Below are 9,070 nucleotides of genomic sequence, written 5' to 3' on the forward strand. Positions count from 1 at the left end.
ATCAGTCTTTGGCTCAGGTCATGATCTTAGGGTTCTGGGATTGAGCTCTGCATCAGGCTCCCTACTCAGTAGGGAGTCTGCTTTTCCCTCTCCCTCTGCTCCTTCCCCCTACTTGTGTGCTGTCTCTCTCCCTTCTCGCTCAAATAAATAAATAAAGTCTTCAAAAATTTTTTTTAAAAAGGAATGAAGTGCTGATCCATTCTACAACGTGGGTAAATCTTGAAAATAGTATGCTAAGTGAAAGAAGCCAGATGTAAAAGGCTTTTATGCCTCACATTATATTATTCCATTTATATGAATTTTCCAGAATAGGCAAATCAAAGGGGATGGAAATTAGGTTAGCAGTCATCAGAAGTGGAGGGAAAGAGGGATGGAAGTGAATGCTAATGGACGTAGGGTTTCTTCTTGGAGTGATGAAAATGTTCTGCAAGTAGATAATGATGATGGTTATGCAATTCTGTGAATATACTAAAAACCACTTAAATGTACACTTTAAAACAAAAAAATAGATGTCAGTCTGGCTCTGTGTATAAGATGGAGCAAGAGGATCAGGGATGCTTTAAAGAAATACAGATAAGAATTGTTGGGGCACAGTAGTGATATAATTAAGAGGATTGATTCTAGAGATATGGAGGAGGCAGAAAACCATAGTGGTTAAAGTTGTGGGCTTTAAAGAAAAAGACATCTTGCATCCAACCTCAGCTCTGCTACTTGCTAGTCATGTGATTTGAGTTAAGTTCCTAAGCCTCAGCTCCCTCATTTGTAAAATAGAAGTGATAAAAAATAGAATCTAGCTCATAAAGTTATCCTGAGGATTTGTTCATTAATTCAAAAATAATGTTCAGTACCTACTATATGCTAAGCTTTGTTCTAGGTACTAAGGATATAGCAGTGAACAAAACAGATAAAACTCTGCCTTCATGTAGCTTATATAAATTATTTATAAAAGTATAAATATAGTATATATAAAATCATAAGTTGACAAGGAGAAAAATATATCAGGAGAGAAAGAAAGATAGATGGAAGAGTATTAAAAGGGGGTGGAGGTTGAGATTGCAAGGGTGGTCAAAAAAGTTCTCATGGATAAGGAAACATTAAAGAAAAGATTTAAAGTAAGAGACTGATGAAGAGTATGTCTAGAGTGGGGAGCAATCAAGGCAAAAGGAACAGTAGTGCAAGGCAGGGATGTGCCTAGTGGGTTTGAGAAACATAAAGGATGCCAATATGGCTGGAGCAGAGTAAAGGTAAGGGTGAATGATTAAGAAAGGAAGTCAGAGAGGTTATAGTATGCTCTATCAAGTGAGGTCTGGCCATTGCAAAGACTTTGCCTTTTACCCTGGATGAGATGGAAAGTTACCGGAGTTTTGTGTAGGGGAAGAACATGGTAGGCTCAGGTTTAAAAAAATTATTTGGATTACTGTGAGAAAAATAGATCATGGATAACAAAAGCAGAAAGCAGTAAAATAAATATGATATCATTGAAACAATCCGGATATGATGACGGCTTTGGTCAGACAGTATGATGAGGAGGATAGGGGTTTAGGTGAAGAAGTGGTAAGAAGTGGTCAGATCAGCATATATTTTGAAGGAAGGGTCCAATAGTTTTGCTAAAGGTTTAACTGTAAGGGATGAGGGGAAGAAAAGAGTCAAGGATGATGCCAGGTTTTTGCCTGAGCAACTGGAGTGATTGAGTGAGATAGGGAAGACTGTGGAAGAAACCGATTTAGGAAGAACATCAAGAATTTTGTCTTGCACTAAATTTGAGAAACTTTTTAAACATCCAAGTTGAAACGTCAAGAATGGAATTGGAATAAGAGTCTGGAGTTCGGGGGAAATCTGAGTTGGATATAAAAATTTGGGTGTTAATATCATATGGGGGCATTTAAAGCCATGAGACTCGATAAGACCATCTGTACAATGAGTGTCTGTAGATCCAAGAAGTCCAACTGCAGCCACTCCAAAGTTAGAGATCAAGGAAATGAAGTGAAACTAGCAAATGAGAAGGAACTGAGAGGGAGAAACCAACAGTGAACTTAGACTAAAACCAGAAGAGTATGGTGTCTGTCCTGGAGTCAGGTAAAGACAAGTGTTTCAGGAAGAAATGAGGAAGGAAGGAGGGAGTTAGCAAATATATCATATCTGATCATAAAGCCAGTTGGATGAGAACTGAGACTACCTACAGATTTATCAACATGGAGGTCTTTGGTGACCTTGGTAGAAAAAATAGTTCAGTTAGGAAAGGGGATAAAACCTAATTAAAGTGGTCTCTAGAGAGAATGAAAAGATAGGACTTGAAATCAAGGAACACAGATAATTCTTTAGAGATATTGGCTGAAATGAAGAGCAGAGAGAGAAATAGTGTGATAGCTAGAAGGGAATATGGAGTCAAAAGAGGTTTCTTCTTTTAAGAAATCTTTTTAAAATCTTTTTTTTTTTAATCAAATCCTGGTCAAGTAAACCTTTATTCTGATTCTTTTATTTATTTTTTTAAATTTTTTATAAACATATAATATATTTTTATCCCCAGGGGTACAGGTCTGTGAATCGCCAGGTTTACACACTTCACAGCACTCACCATAGCACATACCCTCCCCAAGGTCCATAACCCCACCCCCCTTTTCCCACCCCCACCCCCCCAGAACCCTCAGTTTGTTTTGTGAGATTAAGAGTCACTTATGGTTTGTAAAATCTTTTTTAAGATTTATTTATTTTAAAATAAATCTATTTTTAGATTTATTGATTTGAGAGAGAGAGTATATATGAGCGTGGGGTCGGGGAGTGGGGCAAAGGGAGGGAGAGAATTTCAAGGAGACTCTCCAGAGCCCACTAAGCACAGAGGCCACTGAATGGCTCCATCTCACAACCCAGAGATCATGACCTGAACCAAAATCAGAGTTGGATGCTTAACTGACTGAGATACGCAGGCACTCCACCACAGCACTTTTTAAAGCTGATGGGATGATCCTTTGGAAAGGGAAATACTGATGATATAGACAAGAGAGAGAATTGCTGGAGCATAGGGGCAAGGATTGGTTTTCAGAGTACCACTGAGAGGACTGGAGTACACAGTCATGGATGATGCAGGTGGTGGGTTATCTGCTGAGAGAGGAAAAAAAAGAAGGTGCTGGAGGTTTCAGGAAAAAATATGAAGTAATCATCTAGGGAAAGTGTATGGGCTTTTATTTATTTATTTTTTTAAAGTTATTTATTTATTTATTTGACAGAGAAAGAGATCACAAGTAGGCATAGAGGCAGGCAGAGAGAGAGGGGGAAGCAGGCTCCCCGCTGAGCAGAGAGCCTGATGCGGGGCTCGATCCCAGGACCCTAGGATCATGACCTGAGTGGAAGGCAGAGGCCTTAACCCACTGAGTTACCCAGGCGCCCCGTGTATGGGCTTTTAAAATAAAATTATCAGATAACACTAAAGGCTGCTTGAAGTTAGTAGTAATGAATTTAAAGAGTCCAACTGACAGTATTGTGGGTTTTTCTTCAACCACGTTCCAAAAGGTAGACCAGGTGGAGAGTTAGATTGCCCAGGGTAGGGGTTTTGTGAGGCAGAATAACAAAGCAAGAAGAGTAAAAGAGAAGAAGAAATATCAAGGGAATGATTTTAACATTGGACCTTGGAATTTAAGTGGGAAAGAAGAGGAGTGAGGACATAAGATAGGTAAGGAATGGTCAAGAGGTGTTAGGCTCACTGGCCCCAATTAGAGAACTATTGGAATTGGGGTTTTGGAAGGAATGCGCTGAAGTGGTAGAAAGATAAGATAAGATAAAATAAGAAAGATTATTAGTAGATTACTAATAAATGGAAACAATCCTTAAAAAGAATAATAGTATTAAGAGCCAGTTCCTGCCCTCAAAGTGTTCATTATGTAGTACAAAAGATAAGGCAGAAATGAATGCTCAAGATAAGTATATGCAATGCCTGTAAGGACTAAAAGGAATCTTCAAGTAAATGTGAGGGTCAAATCAAGGAAAGCTTCCAAAGAAGGTGGCATTTGAGGTGAACCTCAAAATGGTACAAGGGGAGAGCACAGCTTGATATATTACAGCACTTAAGCCATTGCAGCAAGTGTTCAGAAAATACTGGTCGGAGGAGGACATGAGACTAGAGAGTGGGCCATGGCCAGGAAGATCTTTGAAATGCCAGGTTAATGCATGAACATTTTTCTTTAGGTAACAGTGAGGTTAGGGGCCCTTCTGCATAATTGAGCCAACTTAATAGCATGATAAGAAGTCATATTTGTTTCTGTATTTTAATCAGCCTGAACTTGCTTTCTTCTCCATTATGTACTTATGTCATATTTAGAATTTTGTGTTTCACTAGAGTTTTCTGATTTACTTTGTAAGATCATCTCCAGTCTACTGCACCGATACTGTTAATTTCTGTCCAAACAATATACTGCCACATGCCCATTCACTTTTTTCCTAACATCATCTTCCAACTTCCGCTTCATTCCTCAGTTTTGGTAGGAAAGTCTAACATGTTACTCCTTAGAGCCCTGCCAGAAAGGGGTGGGAAATAGTTGGCTGTGATCAAAACTAATTTGTCCAGAGCATTAGGACCAGTTGAAGTGGACAAGAGTTGAGGGTAAAGGGTCATATCCTCCCAGGATAGAGAAAGACGCAAGGGGCACAGTCTCACAACGAAGGTCACAGTTTTTTTTGGGAACTCAGTATCAGTGCCAACGATGAGGTCGGTCCCTTTGCAGACTATATTAATGATGTCATTTGAAAGTATCAGAAACTCTGTCTTAATAGACTGACCAGGTAAGTGTTGAAAACATTACATTCTCTACCACATTACTGTGGCTTTGGCCAAGTCCCTTCCCTCCTCTGGACCCAAGGTCCTGTCTATAAAGTGAGAGGGCTAGATTCATCCTTCTCTAGGGCTGCTTCTAGCTCTGACACACTCTAATCTTTCTGTTAACCTTTTATTATGTATTGAACTCAGAACATGTGCCAGGCATTTTTCTAAGCATGAGACCCTCTTTCTCACCCCTTCTCCCCTCACCCCAAACCCATGTTATGAATTCTGTTGGGCTTTTCTTATTTAAACCTTTAGAAAAAGTGGTAGGTTAGGAGGTTTATTTCACACAACACATTTGAGAGAAAATCACATATAGGACCTTGTTTTGTTCAGCAGCTGAAGCAGTAAAACCACCAGAGTGACATGTAACATCATTTTGTACTGCCCTCAAGTGGTGACCCAAATGTCTTCCTGATTGCAGTTTAAGTAAGGAAAAAAATACTGTCCGAGGAGCCTGAGGTGAGTGTATTTGATCGAATCTCTTATTTTATAAAGGATGTGCTGAGGCTCACCATTGTTCTCATCAGTTTATAAATCTGTTCTAGTTTCTCCTGTCTTTTTTTTTTTTTTTTTTAATATTTATTTGACAGAGATCACAAGCAGGCGGTGGGGGCGGGTGGGAAGCAGGGGGAAGCAGGCTCCCCGCTGAGCAGAGAGTCCCATGCAAAGCTCCAGGACCCTGAGATCATGACCTGAGCGGATGGCAGAGGCTTAAACCATTGAGCCACCCAGGCGCCCCCTAGTTTCTCCTGTCTTTAACGAGCTATTTTATAACCTTGACTCCCTCTCTAACCTATTTCTCTGCTCCCCTTCACAGACAAATTTCTCAAAAGAGTTATCTGCATTCTGTTTCTATTTCCTCATCTCCAATTTATTTTTAAGCTTTTAACTTCAAAATAATTTCACGCTTTCAAAAGAGTTGCAAGAATATTACATATAATTCCTATATGCTCTTTACCCCAATGCATCAGAACTTTATGTTTTGCCACAATCTCTTTATCTGTGTGTGTACCTACATGTATGAATGCACACATATATATATTTTTTCCCTAAACCATTTAATTTGTAGTATTTACCTCTAATATCCTAAATATTTGAGTGGGTATTTGCTAAGAGCAAGGACATTCTCTAATATACCTGCATTCCTCCCCCCACTCTCAGTATGATGATCACATTTAGGATCAATAACATTGATATAAATTAGTCCATACTCAAAGCTCACTTATTGGCCTGATACTGTCCTATTTAGTAGTTTTCCCTCTGATCCAGTACCTGATCCCTAATCACGCATTGCATTTCATTGTCATGACCCTTTAGTCTCCTTTGATCTGGAAGAGTTACCCAGTCTTTCATTGTTATTCATGATAATTACATTTTTGAAATGTACAGTCTAGTGTTTTGTAGAATTCCCCTCTACTTGGTTTTGTTCCATGTTTTCTTATAATTCAATTTCTTTTTCTTCTCTCTCACTCTTTTTTTTGAATGAGCAGGCATACTACCTATGGGGTAGTATGTCCTCAGTGCATAAGATGAGGAAAAACAGGGTCACTTGGTTCCATTATTGATGGTGTTCACTTTGATCAGTTTGCTAAGATGGCATCTGCCAGGTTTTTTCACTGTAAAGTTATCATTTTTTCCTATGTAAATAATAAAGTGATCTTTGGAAAGATATTTTGAGACTGTATAAATATCTTGTTCCTTCTCAACTTTGTGCTCAAAGTTTTCAACATTCACTGATCATTGATAATCTCTACTACTTCTATGTCTTCAAATGCTGATTATGCTAATGACTTCTAAATTCATATCTTCATCCCAGACCCCTCTTCTGGGCTCCAAACTTACAACCCGCTGCCTGATTGATATCTCCTTGGATCTCACTGACATCCTAAGTTTAGCATGTCGAAAATAGAACTCCTAATCAATGTCTAAATTAATTACTCTAATGGTTGCAAAATGGTGATTTTATAACTCCATTATTCTACCTCCATTTTTCTAGTTGGCATTCTGTAAGCAATATCTTTCCTTTTTCTCTTCCTAAATTATGTAATTATTATCATTAGCATAGACTCATAGGTTCTTATTTTATTTAATAGATTATAATCTATTACTGTCATTATTCTTTTTAATGTTCAACTTGTCCCAGATTTATCCAGTGAGAGTCCCTTCATACTGGTTCCTTTTGACACACACCAATCTTTTTTTTTTTTTAAGCACTTTTCTTGCTTTCTGGTATAATATGATGTTCTAGGTTCATCTTGTACTTTTCCTGTCTAGCCTTGGAAATCATCGGTCTCTTCAAAGAGCTCCCCTTTTAGTGGACAATGGTAGTTAGAAACCAAGATCTGAACACCAGATATGCTCATTGTTACTGGGATGTAATTGCTTTTAGGCCCTTTAGGTAAACAGAGCCACAAGGAAAAATGGCAACTTAATATAGTTCAGCTATTTTTAATCATGTGTTCATTACTAGTATACTCTAATTCCAATCCAGCACCACAGGGTTCTTTCTCCTATTCCTAATTTGTGTCTCCCTTTTCCCACAGTGAGAAAGAACTCTGACTCCCAATAGTACCACTGTCTTTTTTCATTTGTTCAGTGTTATGATACACAGAATAGTTTCAGAATTGCTACATCCATGTCACTTAAAAAAATCTATTAAATCCGGTTCAAGTTTTGTTTGCAATTTTGTTTTGTTTTTAGATTAACGGTGTATATGCAAAATACTGTTATTTGGATTAGTTTTTATTTTCCTTCAGAATATTTATATTACTTATTTATATGCAATTGGGTTTATTTGTTTTCCATTTATACGCAGTTTTAGGATCCCTTTCATCCTTGTAGATTTGATTTTCTTTTTGAATATGTAAAAGTTAACGTTGTCCCAAAGTCAAATCCATATGAAAACATGGAATGTTTCACAAATTTGTGTGTCATCTGTAAGTAGGAGTCATGCCAATTTTCTATGTATTGTTTTAGTTTTAGTGTATGTGCTGTTAAAGTAAGAACACCTCCGATTCATTTTCAGCCTATTTGATGCTTACTTAGCACCTACACACATGCAAACACACACACACTTCCCGGAAATTGTTCTTGTCAAGGTCGTCAGTGACTATTTTTTCTATCCTTATCATATTTGACATTTTCACTCTCAGCTGACCGCTCCAATTTTCTTGAAACACTCGACTCTGTTGGTTTTGATTCCATGCTTTTCTGGTTTTACTCTCTTTTCACAAGTCTTTCTTCATTCTTCTTGTTTGTCCACCACCATAAAATGTGTTGCTCCTTGGGACTCTTCTTGGCTCCCTTTACTTCTCTCTGTATCTTCTCTTCCTAGATGATCTCAGCTACTTCTGTGTCTTCAAATGCTGATACCTGCAAAGGAGTCTTTGAATGCTGATTATGCTAATGACTTCTAAATTCATATCTTCATCCCAGACCTTTTTTCTGGGCTCCAAACTTGCAATCAACTGCCTGATTGATATCTCCTTGGATCTCGCTGACATCTTAAGTTTAACAGGTCTAAAATAGAACTCCAAATTTCTCTGCCAAATCTGTTTCCTCCAAGTTCCTTCTCAGTAGATGTCACCTCCCTCCACCTGGTTGTTCTAGCTAGGAACCTAGGAGTCATTCTTGATCCCTCTATTTTCCTCAACCACAATGACCAATCCACCTGCAAAGTATGAATATTTTACCTAAAAATATGTCAAATTAGTCCATTTCTCTCTATCTCCACCACTACCACTTTACTCATCACCTCTTGCCTAGGCTATTCATCAACCTCATAACTGGCTTCCCTTATATCCCTCACACATTTATTCTCTATACAGTAGCTACCATGACCTTTTTGTAAACAAAATAACAATACAAACTTACATTTATTGGGTGTGTATTATGTGCCCAGGAACTGCTGTAAGCACTTTATACATATTTAATCTTCATAATGATCCTATGAGGTGAAACCCAATTCTACCTTTAATTTTATAGAAAAGGAAACTGGGGCACAGAGAGGTTAAGTAATGTGCCCAAGGTCACACAGCTGGTAAATGGAGAATGCAGGTTTGAACCTGGAGTGACTCTTTAGCCTCAAGCTTATCTACACATTCTATTGGATGGTGTTACTCAGCCTCGAATACTTCCAATGGTTTCTCACGGGAACTTGAGTGACTTGACACTTGAGTGACTTCTACCTGGGACTAAATTCACTGGAACTAAACTCCCAACTCCATACACAGGTCTGCTGGGTTCTGGGACATGCCT

The 9,070-nt window shown here is 38.3% G+C and overlaps 1 non-coding gene across 1 annotated transcript; it reads right to left on the reverse strand.

The window, feature by feature from the left end:
- Window positions 1-7,712: 7,712 nt before the first annotated feature.
- LOC116859155 lies at window positions 7,713-7,821 on the reverse strand. Its single transcript, XR_004381091.1, has one exon. It is a non-coding gene; the product is annotated as a U6 spliceosomal RNA (small nuclear RNA).
- Window positions 7,822-9,070: the final 1,249 nt, after the last annotated feature.

Source organism: Lontra canadensis, unplaced genomic scaffold (genome assembly GCF_010015895.1).
Source record: "Lontra canadensis isolate GAN:19392208 unplaced genomic scaffold, GSC_riverotter_1.0 scaffold148, whole genome shotgun sequence".
In the NCBI taxonomy this organism is placed as follows: Eukaryota; Metazoa; Chordata; class Mammalia; order Carnivora; family Mustelidae; genus Lontra; species Lontra canadensis.